Source organism: Megalopta genalis, chromosome 1 (genome assembly GCF_051020955.1).
Source record: "Megalopta genalis isolate 19385.01 chromosome 1, iyMegGena1_principal, whole genome shotgun sequence".
In the NCBI taxonomy this organism is placed as follows: Eukaryota; Metazoa; Arthropoda; class Insecta; order Hymenoptera; family Halictidae; genus Megalopta; species Megalopta genalis.
The window spans coordinates 27,132,943-27,148,686 of record NC_135013.1 but is presented as its reverse complement, the minus strand read 5'-3'; the positions used below and the strand labels follow the sequence as shown (position 1 = coordinate 27,148,686).

Here is a 15,744-nt window from a genome sequence, read left to right as displayed (position 1 = left end):
CGTTCCGTGAACAGCGTCCAGAAGAAAGACGCGCGGCTGAAATGAAATCACGCGTTCCCCGGGTTTGATCCTCGCGATGTGCCTATGCTCGCCGTGGAAACCGCGGCGACGCGTCCCATGCATATGCATAAGCGAGCGGGCAAACTTACCGCGGATCGAGCAGCAATGTTTCACGAGCGTGTCCCGTATTCCGTACGGACCCGACGTTTTCCCACGAGCGTATCGTAGGAAAATAATCATTTATCCGTGGCCCGGTATCGTCCGCGCGGCTGTTATTAATCAATGACGGCGAGTCAACGGTGCCGCCTTTCTTCTTTTCCGCCCGTGGCGCACTCGTCCCGAGATCTCTCTCATCGGTGATCCGTCTAAGTAACCTTCTTCCCGTTGCGTAATTAGCAGCCGGCGAACAGTGTACCCGCTCGACGTCCTGGCGGCCCGGCCTCGACGCTTTTTTCACGGTTTATTAAAATAGAGCACTATTAATAATAAGCGAGCGACTGGTGTACCGCGATAGAGAGACCCGACCACTGATGAGAGAATGGAATATAATTAGACTCATTGCGTCAGCACCGCGCACTTTTATCGCCGCGGTTCTCTGCGCGAAAATCTACGAGGAAAAACGCAATCGTCGCCGCGACGAGGCTGCCGCGACTTTCGAGGAAAGCGTCGGCGACGGTCGAGGCCCGTTCGACGCAGCGACGAACGGGAATGGCCGTGCTCCGACTCGTAATTAACGAGATGCCCCCGCGTTTATTAACTCGGGCTGCCCGCCGAACAAACATTCCGAAAAAGTCTGCCACGTCGCGGCGAATTCTGTTTGCTGAAATTGAAAGAGAGAAGCTTACGTCGCGTTTCCGAGCACTTTAACTCCTCGAGGCTCTAATTAATAATTACAAAGTACGGTCTTCCTAATTGATCCTCGGCTTGGGATTAAAAGTGGACAATTTGGGAAGAGGTACGATTATTTGACAATCGGTGGTTATAAAAATGAGCCGCGAGACTCGAATGATCGTATCTCCTCTTTCCACATTGTGCATTTTTGTGTACAAGCTCAGGGTCAATTAGGGAGAATTTACTGTAATTGGTTTACTCGTGTATATTACTGCGGATTTTTGTGCAGGATAGAAATCGTCTGCAGTTATTGCAAGCTACAGAAACTTTTCAGACGTTTATTTCTCTCCTTAAGAATTTTAATGAGTTTCTTAAATGTGTTTCCTGGCTTCTAGTATTTGATTGACTAATTTTTGTTACAAATGCATTGTTCAGAACTAATAGAACGATCTCTGGAACAGATTATTTCTTCAGTATTCGCGAAATCTGCGCCAAATTGACACGAGGAACGGATGAGGGTTAAAAATACTTATCAGTAAACGGCGGGTCTCCGCGCATTTATGGCATGTGCAAATTTTAAAAATGCAAGGAAACGTATGTCAGAGTTATATTGGCATTGATGGCATTTTTATTATCTTTCTACGTCAAGTAATCTCTTTCGGTCGATGAAGAATACTTTCCCCTAATTTCAATTTTTGTAAAATGACGTGCGAAGATCGATATTTGCATGAAATCTGTTTATCACGATTTACCGGAGATCCTGCGTGAACTTCGAAAACACAGTAACGCGAATAATATTTTTATACTAATCAATAAGGAAGTTTCTATCGAACAAAAAAACAATTTCCTCAATTTTAGCAGGAGAATGAAAATTCGAAAAAAAGATGCCGTTCGTCATCTTGACATATCGGCTGCTCAACTTGTAATTCGATGTACGTTCCGTATCAAAACAAGACGCGGCGCTCTCGACAATCGATTACGTTAAATCACGAGAACATGTTCCGGGCGGTCTGACAGCTGCTGTGAAAAGAATCGCGTTTCTTCGACCCGGTGACCGAGCACGACCCTTTAACCGGGCGAATTAGTTCTCCGGGTTGATTCGTCGCCGATCGATGGCTCGGCAGAACTTGTACAAGCGCCATCGAACACGTCGCACCTCCTCTGCACCTGGCAATAATTAACCAGATAAAAATCGCGGCGCGGCGCGGCGCGGCGCGGCCGGGCCATCGGGTTCCCCTATCGAGAGATTTATCTCCGGCGAGATAACATTGTCCGCCATTTTTCAAACCGCCCGAAAGGAGATCGCGCCACGAAATTGACGTCGACCACCTTTCTCCCGGGCCGGCGTCCCTCATCCTCCCGATTTACATGTTAATTGTGAAACGCGAGCCGCCCCGCGAGCCGAACGCAACCGATTAATCATTCGGCGCGGCGTGTCCGTCCGATTGGTTTTGCGCGCGTGGCACGCACGAAATTCGACCGCTGCGATCCCGTCGACTCGACGCCGAGCAAACATTCGCAACTCTTATCGACCGGCGATCGCCTCGATCACCGCGAGATCAAATTAGGCGAACGGACTTTCGCTAATTAGTCAGCGGCCCGCTTGCGCAACCGTTCTTGACACATCGAACGGTTCGGTTAACCCTTTGCCTTACGATTCGGCAACGAGGTTGCAGATTCGGAACGCTGCACTTATTTTCGATTCGAGGATCCGCGTACGCAACCGCGGAGCATCGAATGAATCGTTGCTTTCTATTAAGAGAAAAAAATAATAAGTGATTTCTCTCTCTCTCTCTGTTTCACTTTCTTGCAATCGAACGAAATTTTTATGTTGCATATCAGCAATTAAATTAATTATGATTACATGTGGCGAAAAGTCCACGTAAATTCAGCCTTGTTCTTTTTATAAAGCGACACACGTTAGACAGTTTTAGTGTTAAAAAGCAATGCACATGAGTTACCGTATCATTTTATTATTATTATTATTATTATTATTATTATTATTATTATTATTATATTATTATATTTATATTATTATATATTATATTATTATTATTCGTATCATTTTTAACTAATCAATTGCTTAGTAGGTTTAGCACGACATGTTTTTGATCGATTTTTAAAAACTGATCAATATCTAGGGTGGATTTTTAAACGCAAAAGCTGTTCGTTTTTTACGCTGCGCTCTGAAAGAACGTTGCATTACATGAAAACAGCAATTTTTCAAATTCGTCTACCTCTGAAAAAATGCGAGAAGCGCGGAGAGGACATCTGTAAAAAGAAAATCAAGCGAACTGCATCAAAACGATACATCGCTCGTTGTTTTAAACACGCACAGGACACGTGCCGCCTCTCCGCTTTTATTTACATTTTCACCTGCGCCATTTTAGTGAAAATGCAAGCGGCATAACCGCCGAGCTTCGATGCACCGTATTACGGATTTCATTCGCGATTTCAAGCTATAAAAACATCCGACGCGATTTACAGATCGATAAATCTGTTCGTTAAGAGTTACAGTCGGTCTCAGTTTTCTCGAAACGTGTACTACCGATTTTAAGAGCCGGTAAAAATGTTATTGGATTCCGTGTCACACGAAAATGAGCTAACGGCGTATAAAGCTTGCAGGAAATCGTTCGCGGGCAATTCCACGGTGCACTTCGCTAATCTGAGATCATTTTATTTACGAATCCGTTCTCCAACTTTCGACGACATGCGCGCGTTCGTTCCCGCGCGAGTCACTCGATTTTAATTAGCAGCGACTTATCGCTGGATTCGCGATCGCATAAAGTCGAATCGGCTCGGTACTACCGATCGAAATTTCTTTGCCAATTCCGGTGAAACGTCGGACCGGGCTCGTTAAACCGGGGCTCATGATTTTTAATCGTCGAGGGAATCGGACGCGGACCGATCTCTGCGCGTTCGAGCTCATTTCTGCCAACGGAAGAATTCTGGCACGTGGAACCTTTTTTTAAAAAGTTGGCCCAAATGCAATCCTTAATTTTTCTTCCAGACTACATGTTGTTTAAAATAATTTTTCGAAATGTTGTTTCGCACAAAGAGAAGCAATTCATTTTTTCTTAATAGCATAATTACGATGCACTTTTTTAACAGTGGAATTATGGTACGTTTTTTAAATAGTGCAATTATGACATTTATTGATAATATAGATAGGACTTTTGTTAATAACGTATTTGCTAAATAAACCATCTGGCTTGAAGCATTAATAAAGAAAGAAAGAAAGAAAGAAAGAAAGAAAGAAAGAAAGAAAGAAAGAAAGAAATAATTATGATTTTTTGAAGAACTGCGCTGAATAGATTTTTATAAAAAATGATCAAAAGTCTAAATAAATTCAGTCTTGTCATTTTTATAAAGTAACACGCGTTGATCACTTTTAGGAATCGTTAGATTTAGCGTTAAAGTAAGATGATAATGATTTTTCCTCATTTTTAAGATATTTAATTTCAAACTGTAAAGTGAAAGTGTTGAATATGTTAAAATTCAAATCGTCATATTGAACACATTCCAATTATATGATCGAAGCCAAATACCGGAAAACCGTCTTTCATTTGAAAATCATTATATAATTCAGAAAAGAAGTGACTTTCCATTTCCAAATTTCCCATTTTTCACGACCCATTCAAATTCAGCGATCTCCGAAACGCGGGATCGCCGATTTCCCTAAAAGATCATACGAAGTTACGAATAGCGGCCAACATTTTGGGAGAAGGTGCCACCGTTTTCTTTTTCGGGGATCGCGGTTGAAGCAGACGTTCCTCCTCCGTTGCTCGGCGACCCATCCGTGAAAGCCGTATCGAGATTCGGGCTATAAACGGGAGGATATTAAACGTCCGAAACAGGATTTATGGCGCCGTGAACAATCGAGCGCGGCTCCTCGCGACTTCCAGCCGACGAGGATCGCTAAAAGCCGCGCCATTAACACATCCGTAACGAGCCCCGGCGTTTTATTCCTCTCGCGCCCGATGCCTCTTTTCATATTCCGGAAATGAAAGTATCGCCGGTAATACGGGTCACGTGCAGCAACGAATGTTAATTATCTGCGCGATCCGCGGCCGATAGGGGTGAGTCGCGGGAAATAGAAACACTAGACCTCTAAATATAGCTTTCATTCGTCATGCTAATTCCGCATAAATGGCAGCTACCGCGAATATAAGCCGAGAATACTCGGAACGGTATTACTAGCAACGCGATCGTACCGAGCCAAGTCTATGCGTTCGTAATGATGAATCATTCGATTTAAACACTGTGTACTTAGCGCGGGTTTGAACAACGCCGAGAAGATGACTGTGTAGAAATAGCTGCACGACAGAACTTGTGTTTTTGCTCGTAATTCCGCGTCGGGCATAGCCGATACGAGCCGACTATGAACGATGAAAACGAGAGGATTTTCGCCCGAGGATCGCACGCGATTTAGAAACCCCTTGTTTTTAAGCACGCGCGGCAAACCGGAATGCAATTAGCGCGACAACGAAAGTCGACGGGCAACGAAAACGATTTCCACGCGAGGATCGTCGTACGGATAGAAAGACCTGTTCAATATTCATACGGAAGAGCGCGCGCGCATTTTCATATGAAATCGAAACGATTTTAAAATGCTCTTTTTTCCGATCTCATTTGAAAAACCTCGATCGTAATCGTGCACCGCTCTGCTTATAAAAATTGCACGATTTCCCTAAAAGTATCGTATTTCGAGGCAAACGTGTCCTACAAACGCCATGAAAAATGCGCTTCGAAACGATTGCAAAACGCGCATTTGTAATCCTATTTTTAAAAAGCTTGCTCATAATTCCACGCATCCGTGCTTGCAGAAATTATTACGGTTTTCCATGCGTGTCCCGAGGCAAATCGTATCTCTGAAATTGCATGAAAAATGCGTTTCGATACAATTGTAAAAAGCTTCGCCGTAATACCGCGCAGCTGCGCGCACGAAAATTATACGGACCTCGAAATGCATCATCGGTTTCCGCGGCAATCGCGTCTCTCCGATTGCATGAAAAATGCGCACGCGAACCCGCTGCACCGAGCATCGCGTACTTCGGGCAACGTGCAACAGCGTTTACAATCGTTTCTCTCCGGGAGAAACGACGGGCCACTCGTCTCGATCGCAACGGCGTGCCGCGGACGATCGGAGCCGTTTAGGCGAGCGACAGGTGCACGGGTCGGAAAAGGTGGGAATACCTCGTCTCCGGTATTCCTCGCGCGTATTTCCGTTTGCCCCGGATAAATTTCCAGCCCTTATCGCGCGCCGGTGTATAAATATTCCGCCTAACGCGCGCGTTTTATCGCGTAATCGCGCCGCTCCCGGCGCGTCCGCCGATACGATCGGCATTATGCGGCCCTCGCGGTGGCCCGTTGGGGTGCCTGATTTTTCGAGGACCGCGGGGGAGGTCCCGCGGTGTCGATAAGCTTCGGAGATCCGCGCGCGAACCCCCGCGGCTGCCCTAATCGACATACTCGGGGCGATAAGCGAACCACTTAGTCGCCGAGCGGCGCGCGAGTTTCGTTTCTTAGTTGAAAATTGGACGTTCGAGTAATGCATTCGTAAAAAGTTCGGGACAGATTGTGGCTTTATCGCATGAAAATAATTGCCGCAAATTAATTGGTCCCAAAAGCTCGATGAAATTAAAGTAACGCATCGAATCGAATCGAAATCGAAATGTCGAGTTGTGCTTTTGAAACGAAAACAGCAACGTTCCTTGCGAAACTTGGCAGATTCTCCTTTTCCGCATCGACGAAGCGCCAATTTCTCAACGAACCCGTTTCGTATCGCCAATAATTGCGAAACCGGGGAGGGACTATGAACGAATGATGCGCGAACGCGTTCGCCGCTTCGAGCGTAAAACCGCGCCGCGAAGGTCGCTCCGCCGGGGGAGATCCCCATTTCGCCGATGAAAAGTTCGAGGAAAGGCGTTTTCGAAATCGCGTTCGGGCCCGTCAGGCCGTCAAGGTCGCAAGAGAAAGCAACGAGGTAGCTGGGTTGCACAGTTTTTATTACTATTTCCTTGGGAGCAGCGGCGACGACCGCCTCGCCACGGCTATATTCGCCGGGAGCGCGTTACAATTCGCCATGGTGTCCCGCGCCAATGCGCCTTCTACGCGTCCGCGCAAACAAACGTGATCGCTATTACATATGTGGAACACGTTGTACATACCGCTGACTATATTTAGAAGTTTCTCGAAAGCGAGCGACGCGAGCGCGAGCGCGCGCGCGGACGCGAGCGCCTAAGGAAAAACCACGATGTCCTGCGAAATCTGGAGTGGATCGTCTGTTACGGTATGCGTGTGTGTGTGCGCGCGCGCGAGAGAGAGATCATTATTTCCGCGTCGTTTCACCAAAATCCAACGAAGATCCGCGCGCTGCGGAAACGTTGTTCGACATTGATTACCCCAGACCCGCTGTTGCTGCAAGCGTAATTGCAGGACGATGACGCAAGAGCGACGCGAGTTGATTAGGCGAGATTACGACTCTCGCTCCGAGCAGAAATTACGCGATCAGCGTGTGCTCGATTTTACTGAAAATCAATCTCGCTCGTGGTTGTCGGAATGCGAGGGCAGACCTGAGAGAGAGAGAGAGAGAGAGAGAGAGAGAGAGAGAGAGAGAGAGAGAGAGGGAGATGATGTTCGTAATTTGAGAGGCGATGGGACAATTGTAACGTCGATTCGATTTTCTAAGTTTTCCTCCGGGAGAAGGTTCATTTTGTAATGCACATCGGGGAGAGAATTAATTACGTAGCACGGTGAAGGTTGAGCGAAGGTTGAGGAAAATGACGAGAAATGTCGCGTGACATTTATTAAATTGAAAGCATTCGCATTTTTACCTCGTTGCACGATTTAATAAATGGTGTAATTTGCATATCTTTCTGAAAAACCTTCCTTTTCGTCGTACAATCTTCGTGTCTTTTTCTGTCTTGAAAATTATACACGGAATCATGGATTTGTCTATGTTCAATTGTGCTTCGTTCCAAAAGTATTAACACTCTTATTCTACATTAAGGAATATATATATATATATATATATATATATATATATATATATATATATATATATATATATATATATATGTACTTCGATCTATAAAGATAATCTTTCTCTTACTCCGTCTTTTATATAAAAATTGACGAAACTAGAAATTCGAACGAATATCCGCCGATCGAAGAAAATCGCCAAAGGATTTGCAATTATTTTTAGAAAAACGTCAAACCAGTTATTTTCTAAGTACGTGCCACTGAAAAAATCGATTCTCTTAAGAAATGAATCGAGCGTTCAACGATTTGAATCTAAACAATTGAATTCGCCGGATAACATAATACGATAGAAATAATAATACAAATAAAATAATCCACGTTTCACGCAAAAGAGTCGACACGGGTCGACAAACCTCCGACGATGCCAGCAAAATTCCCCGAAAAAATTCGAGATTACATCGCGGAAATTTAACAGATCTTCGAGCAGACGTTCCCGGATAACGGGGCTCCGCACGACGACGGGTTCTCCCATTGTTTCCGACAGGACCTCCGCCACCCCCTTTCCAGCTCCGAATAAGACCCACCCCGCGGTGGCGAAGGTTTCTCGGCTGCGCCGTTTCGAGACCGTGCAGTTGACCGGCGAAATTATTTCGAGCAGTAAAAAAGGAGGAGGCAGACGCGCGTTTTTATCTCCCGTTTCGCTGATTAGCAAGAAGAAAGCCGTCGCCCGAGAAATACGTCGAGGAGACGGAACGAGAGGGACGTCCCCGAGAAGGAGAGGACGTATGAAAAAGGATCGGCCGTAAGGTTGCCGGAGTAGCCTGCACGTCAGAGACCTTGTCATGCTGCAACCCGATGGAATCTGATAAGGTCCATCGAGCGGAATAAGGCAGTCCCTTTTGTCGGCTCCTTTTTCATAACAATTTCTTATGGGAGCGAGAGTGGCGCAGCTTCTGCGAACACTATTGGACAACAACGCGTATACTCGCGGCCGGACCCGGCTGAAGGGTGCGCCGCGACGGGGTGTCCCGCCGAAATATAGACGGGGTCGAACGGCGTCCCACCTTTCCCCCGACGGATTTACGAGCGACGTATCCCAAATTTCTTCTTTCGCTCGCGAATCGACGGTTCTTCGGAGAGAACGTCGCTACGGACTCCGGACGGACCTCGTACGTTGATTAAAAAGCCTCTGATCTGCCGGACCCATCAAACCGATGGACTTTGAATCTCGTTCATTTTCCTGGAAATTTCATTTATCTCGCCGCACATTTCGTTCGACTGTTTTATTTGCTCGTAAAACTGTTCGTGCGCGATTGTTCCGAGAATATTCAAATGTTCAATTTGTGCAGGAAAATAGCGCGAAACGCTTTTGTGTGGAAAAACGGAGCGAAAAAAATACGATAATGACGATGAGACACTTCGGATATGTCGAATTTAACGCGAAGAAGTTTATTATTGGTAGACTGAGGATTTTTGCGCGAAATAAAAATTGCCTGCTTCAACTGCAGGAAATAGAAGGTCTTCTATTTTTTGTTTTTTTTTTTTATTTATTTTTAGGGTTGCGTCAATCTAGGGTCAGTAGCAACATTACAATGACACTAATTACTTAATCTACAGTAATCTGATACTATATTTATCGAAGTATACCAATTCTTTAAGAGTTCTATTAGATTAATAATAATTCGATGAAATTTCAAAACTCCTTTAAATATTATTATCGATTTAAATTGCAACTACTCTATTTCGCCACGAACGCATCAAATTCGCGGTCTCAGTCATTAGTCATTCGAAGCGATTAGCGTAATGTCTGAACGAGTGGAATTTCTAATTTTTTTGTAGTCGACAGCTCGGATTAATTGGTACATCGTGGCGAAAATAAAATACGCTATTAATTTCGGCTGTATTGCGCCAGCTGCAGTGCCGCCCTAAAGAATAGCGGTGTCGTGAAAGGAATTGTCCTCAGACGGAAATTGCACGGTTCGCTTTTTACGATAGCGCAGCATGCGATCGTTCCTGCTGCAATTCCAGCAATACAGGATTTCTGCGAACCATTTCGTAAACATATCCCAGAATGTGGAAGTATTTACATCAGGTTGAAGAGGATCGATAATTTGCACTCATAATGCGGGAATTCCCTCTTAATCACGTCACCCGTTCGCGGTGGAACATTTCGCGTAGCCGTCGTCATCCTTCATATCTGATCAACGAGAGCAGCTGATTCATACGTCGGCTTTAATCGTGCGATACGCGTACAAGGTCCCGACTTTTACATCGAGGTTCGGGAAACTCTGTCGAACAGCCAACGCCGGCAAAAGCGGCGAACGATTTTCACGTTTAATTGTCCGTCGGACGGCACGCGATAAAATGCGGTAGCCGTTGTAAGTACCAAGGAAGTTGCCGGACGAGATCGCAATCGGTTCTGTCCGTGCATGGTCGTCCGTTTCCCCTGAAAACTACTACGAAAAGTTCGCGGAGACTTTGGTGCCTCTGAAGTGGGTCAGAAGCTGGCATAAAACACGACCTTACAATGGAGAATCCTGGGAAATCCTGCTTTTATCGCGGATCGTGCTCGCAACTACGAAAAGAGAATTTGCGCGATCTTTACCGGGGCACAGTCCGTTTCGACGGAATATTCAAACGTAGAGATACACGCGCGTTCGGAAAGAAGTAATCTTCGTCAAAGAAAACTTTAAACCGTGCACTCCGTTCTGTCCGCGTGGTCGTGTACGGGATAAAAATAAAACTTCGTCGGAGCACGTGGATTTTAATTGTTGAGGAAACATTTAAAGTGCGCGTTTGAAGAAGAAAATTATGACACACCTTGTTCGTAATATTAGCGGAAGACTTAACGCGAGGCAAACGCAGCAATTCAGCTGCAGGTTGAAGCGAATTCGAAATAATTGATATTTCGCGTTAAAAATTCACCGTAACTAAATTGATCAAATTTAAATTAATTTTATTTATCAAATAAAAGTGAATTTTATTACATTAACCATTTGCGCTCGAGTGACTTAAATTAATTTTATTTATCAAATAAAAATGAATTTTATTACATTAATCCTTTGCGCTCGAGTGACGACTCCGAGGCGCCAATCAAAGTTTAGGTATCAAGAATTGTTAAAAGTGTAACTGTTGTACGAGTCACAAGACTGAATTTCGTACGCGTAAAATGCTCTTTGCCATGTAAAATAGAAATACAATAAGCCAGAAAAATTAATTTAGATTCACAGTTGAAATGGCTCCGAGTGCAAAGTGTTAATAGTTATTAAGTGAACGAAGCTTTATTAGTGTGTATCACACCGTGTGTCACACGTGTATCACAAGCGTAACAAATGTCAACAATTATGACAAATCTTGTCAACTCTATTCGCGCAGAAATAAATCATTTTTCGTACTATTTGTGGTCAGTGAACGCGTTAACCTGTTAAGCGGCGAATTTAGTTTTAAAAACCGCTCACAGTGTGCGGAATTAAAATCAAGCGATGACGTGTATACACGACGAACGCAGGGCACAATGATCCTATTACAAATTTTATGAAACACGAAGAAGAACTACATTTTTATTTACGAAAAGCTTAACAATTTATTTCTGAAAAGTTCTTGTTATTATAAACTTAAAAATTCTCAAATAATAATAACATACATAAACAAGAGAGACACATGTAGACATAAAAATATTAAGAATTTCAATTGAGTTCGGTGAGATATTTCTCGGAACATCTTCTCCCCCCCCCCCCCACCGTTTAAAATACTTAGCAGTTCTATTGGTAATATAAAGGGAACATCCCACAAAAAAATATTCTTATTGTATTTCATTAAAATTTCGAGTTTTCATAGTCAATGGTAATTTGATGCTTTTAACGACGAGTAAACACGTCGAACGCGCCGTAATAGAGAATCGTTTTGACGTGTATAGACGACAAACGTGCTTAACCCATTGACTGTCAACTACGAGATATCTCGTAGTAAGCGTCTGCACCAAAACTGCCAGCTACGAGATATCTCGTAGTGGGTGCTGCAAGTTTAGATTGGCTACAAATGGCTATTTGAGTTAGGAACTATTGGAAAAAGGATGAATGAAAAATGTATATAGTATAGAGAACATATATTGATCATCGATAAAAAAAAATACTGTAAATGCCATTGCAATATTATATCAGTAACTTAATATTATTACATTTTGTAAAACTTCATGTTTTCTTTAAAATAAAACCGTGGCACCCAGGGCAAGACGCGCTAAATTTGCGTGGCAGTCAATGGGTTAACTGGATAAAACGCCGCGTTCGACACGATTGGCCCATGGCCGGCGAAAACCGTGCGCTCTCGGGCCAGCAGCCGGAACAGAAAATAGAGAGGCAAGGTCTGCGATCTCGGCCGCGAAAATAAAGAAAAGGGAGAGAGGAGCGGAGAGTCGGAGATCGAGGACACGAGGAAAGGACTCCTAGCCGCGGTGCGTGCCGGTTGTGAATGAGCGGCGCAACTGTTGCCACGTGCCGTCCGGGACCGGGCTCGGACCCGGCCCGATAAATCACGCTAGGGTAGGGTGGAGCTGCGCGGCGGTGCGGGCCAGCTCGTGGTGCGCGGTGCCGGGGCCAGCTGTTGGCCGGGCCAAGCCCGAAAATCCCGAGATTCGGCGAGCGGCACCTGTCACTGGCGCGCGATCGACCGACGCGATTAAATTTTATCGAGAAAGGTGTCGGAGAATCAGAGGGGACCGCTGCGGCGTCCCTGACTGGTTCGGGAACGCATTAACCGACTTCGAGAGATAGCCGCGATGACGTTTACGAGGGGAGAAAAATTGTTTTCGTAAATTGGACACGGGTAATTTTGTCTCCGGACACGGAGTGCCGCCGCGTCGCTTCGGTTAATTGAAATTATCCCGGCGTGTTCCGCGCGGCTTTCCCATTTTGCGGTCTGCTCCGGACAACGCTGGTTCTGTGCCCCGATCCGCGAGCATCGGTGGTCCCTGCGATAAGGCGAACGCGATCGTCGCGGGACGACCGCGGTTTCATTCGGATCCCGGGAAACACAGGCGTTAAACTCGCGTTAGGAGACCGTTAACCGCGTTCGGATATTGCGTCGTGGACGTAAACGCGCGAAGTTTCTGCCTAGTTACCTCGGCGTCGGGTCTAGACTTTCCTGATGAGGCGACATTCCCGCGGAAACCGAGATATCGCTCGGCGAAATGAAACCGCGAGGAACAAAACCGCGGAACGATCGCGCTTGCCGCGTACACGGAAAGACGCTCCGCCGCGGCCGATGAAAACGAACGAGACGATTTTTAAGAGGATCCCACGCCGGCGGATGAGCTGCTTTCGAAACGCGTGGGATCGTGCTCGTCGGGTGTCGCGACACGGAATAGAAACGAACAGTGGCCCGTCGGCTAGCCTCTGGACCACGATCCAGTCTCTCTCTCTCTCTCTCTCTACGAAAATAAACCGGCCGTCCGATAAACACGAAAATAGAGCGCGCACTGCGAGCGCTGTTGCGATTTCTAGGGGATCGATGACACGTTGTGCCACCGGAGATTGATTTAGTACCTTGGGAATTTCTAACTGTAATGAATGGGGCTCGTCTTTTGATTCGTTGTCGATCGTATATTTCGAGTAATGTTTGGGAATGAGCTTATGTCGCGTTGTTTGAAGTTTGAAATTAGGTTTGGGAGATCGAACGTCCAACTCTTATAGAGGGTGTCCCAAAAATGTCTCGCAATACGGAAATGGCGGGTTTCTCGGATCGTTTGAAGCAACTTCTTCCTTTACAAAAATTTTCTCCGAGGCACCGTTAACGAGTTATTAACGAAAAACAGTGACCAATAAGAATCGAGTACGGCTGACGCGAGGCGGCGCAGCTAATCAGCGCACGAAGCCCAGTTCCGCTCATTGGCTCGGTCGCCTCGCGCCGGCTGAGCTCGCCTCGCATTGGTCACTGTTTTTCGTTAATAACTCGTTAACGGTGTCTTGGAGAAAATTTTTGTAAAGGAAAAAGTTGCTTCAAATGACCTGAGGAACCCGCCACTTTCGGATTGCGAGACATTTTTGGGACAGCCTGTAGAAAATCCAAAAGTACAGTAATGTCTCCCTAATTTACGCTCAGATTGTCGACAAAAGTGGACAATTTTGGAAGAGATGATACGATTATTTGTCTTCCTTGGGGCTCATTTTTATAGTTACGAATTGTCAACAACTATAAAAGCTGCAAGGCACGAATAATCGTATCTGCTCTTTCCAAATTGTCCATTTTTGTGGGCAAACTGAGCGTCAATTAGAGAGACATTACTGCATTGCACTATTCTAATAGCGACAGGAGAGATCCTAAGTTTAAAGTCCGAGATTATTTTAAAAAAATTAAACGTCAACTATAATAAATCGACAGTATTGCACTATCGTAACAGCATCAGAAAAGATCCTGAGATTGTGACAGGATTACGTGGACAATTAGGGTTATGTACCGATTGTTCCTGTAATTTATTAGCATTGATCTTTAAATTTTCCTTACAAAATCAGAATTGCTTTCGCAGATCTCAAAAAATGAAATTTGAACAGAGATTTGTCTCGTGCAGAAAAATGATGCACAATAATCCACGGTGTAATAACTAGGTTTGCACGCGTTTAGGACAAATTGACGAGGTTAAATGTAAAACCGTAAAGACGGAAGAATTTAATAATATCGTTTTGTTATTTTCGACTGATTAAATTGATTAAACAATGTTTATTTTGCATACAGATCCGCGGTCTAGTTGTTACAGTATATTCACAACTGTACAAAATCAAATACGTAGTTCAACTATGCACAAACAAGTGTTCACATTATTCATGCATACGAAATGTTCTGTTTTTTGAAATAACATACAACGCCTACCTTGAAAATAGGCATTCGATCATTCGCCATTCTTAGTTCCGTTTATTTTGTCGCTGTTTCATATTGCACCGATCCGTTTCCGTCATAAATGCAGAAAATCTGCAGTATCTAATAATAACCAACGCAAGCCAGGAAAGAAAATAAAAGTTTTTTAATAGGTACCTACGCGGCAAGTATTTCAAGGCTTTGTCACTAAACGTTCGCTCGAACATTCCGTTTTTAATAAAACCGTGAACAATGCCGAAAATGTGCTATTATTTCACCGGCGACAGACTTTCCGCGTGGAATTCGGCGATTTATGTTACGAAGCGTACTCCTAGATATACCACTCCCGAGCTGGTGGAAACAGTGTCTCATAAATTATTCGGCGAACGACGCGTCCCGGACTTATCGATCTATTATGTCGATCGTCCATTATCCATTCGGCGCGGCGATTAATTAGAAAATGCCCCGGCGAATAGAAACCGTACGCATAGCCCGAGGTCCGCGTCTACGGTTGACGCAACCGTCGAGCCCGAGGCGTGCCTAAAATCCTCTATGTAACACCATGTGACATAGATTCGAGATCACCTTTTTCGAAAGTCGGCCCCCATGATCGCGCCGAGTCACTTTCAGCTGATCTAGAGCCCGAGATCCCGCTCGCGAATCGTCCGTTCGTTTCGGACGCGCGGGAGCGCGTTCGATTCCAGCCGTTCCTTGATCTAGGCTAATCCTACAGATAGAGATCGAGAAAGTGTGCTCCGGAAAAATGATCATGAGAAATGGTTCCTTTCTTCGCGCGTTATGTACCGCGCCGCTTCATTTTTTATTCAAGCGGAGGATGATTGATTTCCGGATTTCGATTTCGATGGTTCTTCCTTTATGAATGGAAAAAGTTCATCCGGTTACCTTTTTTATTATTAAAGAACGAACCAAATAAAAGAGTAACGTTAAATTTATCGAATGGGACATTTAATTTTTTTTTATTAAAAGACACATCAAATGAAAGAATAACTTTGTCTTCGTCGAAAAAGATTTATTAAATTCCTTTTGTCGAGAATAAACAAAATAAAAGAATAGCTTTATATT

At 44.7% G+C, this 15,744-nt stretch overlaps 1 protein-coding gene and 1 long non-coding RNA gene across 3 annotated transcripts in view; one reads left to right on the top strand and one right to left on the bottom strand.

The window, feature by feature from the left end:
- Positions 1-15,744, top strand: part of LOC117220956 (uncharacterized) — a 405,009-nt gene that overhangs the window by 41,516 nt on the left and 347,749 nt on the right. The gene's annotated exons all lie outside the window — the stretch shown is intronic.
- LOC117220801 (guanylate cyclase 32E) overlaps positions 1-15,744 on the bottom strand; it is a 46,442-nt gene that overhangs the window by 29,366 nt on the left and 1,332 nt on the right. Inside the window, exon 1 of one of the 2 annotated variants that reach the window (XM_033471155.2) lies at positions 150-523. The exons of the other annotated variant lie outside the window; for it this stretch is intronic. The gene's annotated coding sequence lies outside the window, so the exon portion shown is untranslated. Of the gene's footprint in view, positions 1-149; positions 524-15,744 lie in introns of those variants that run through there. 2 annotated transcript variants of the gene reach the window in all.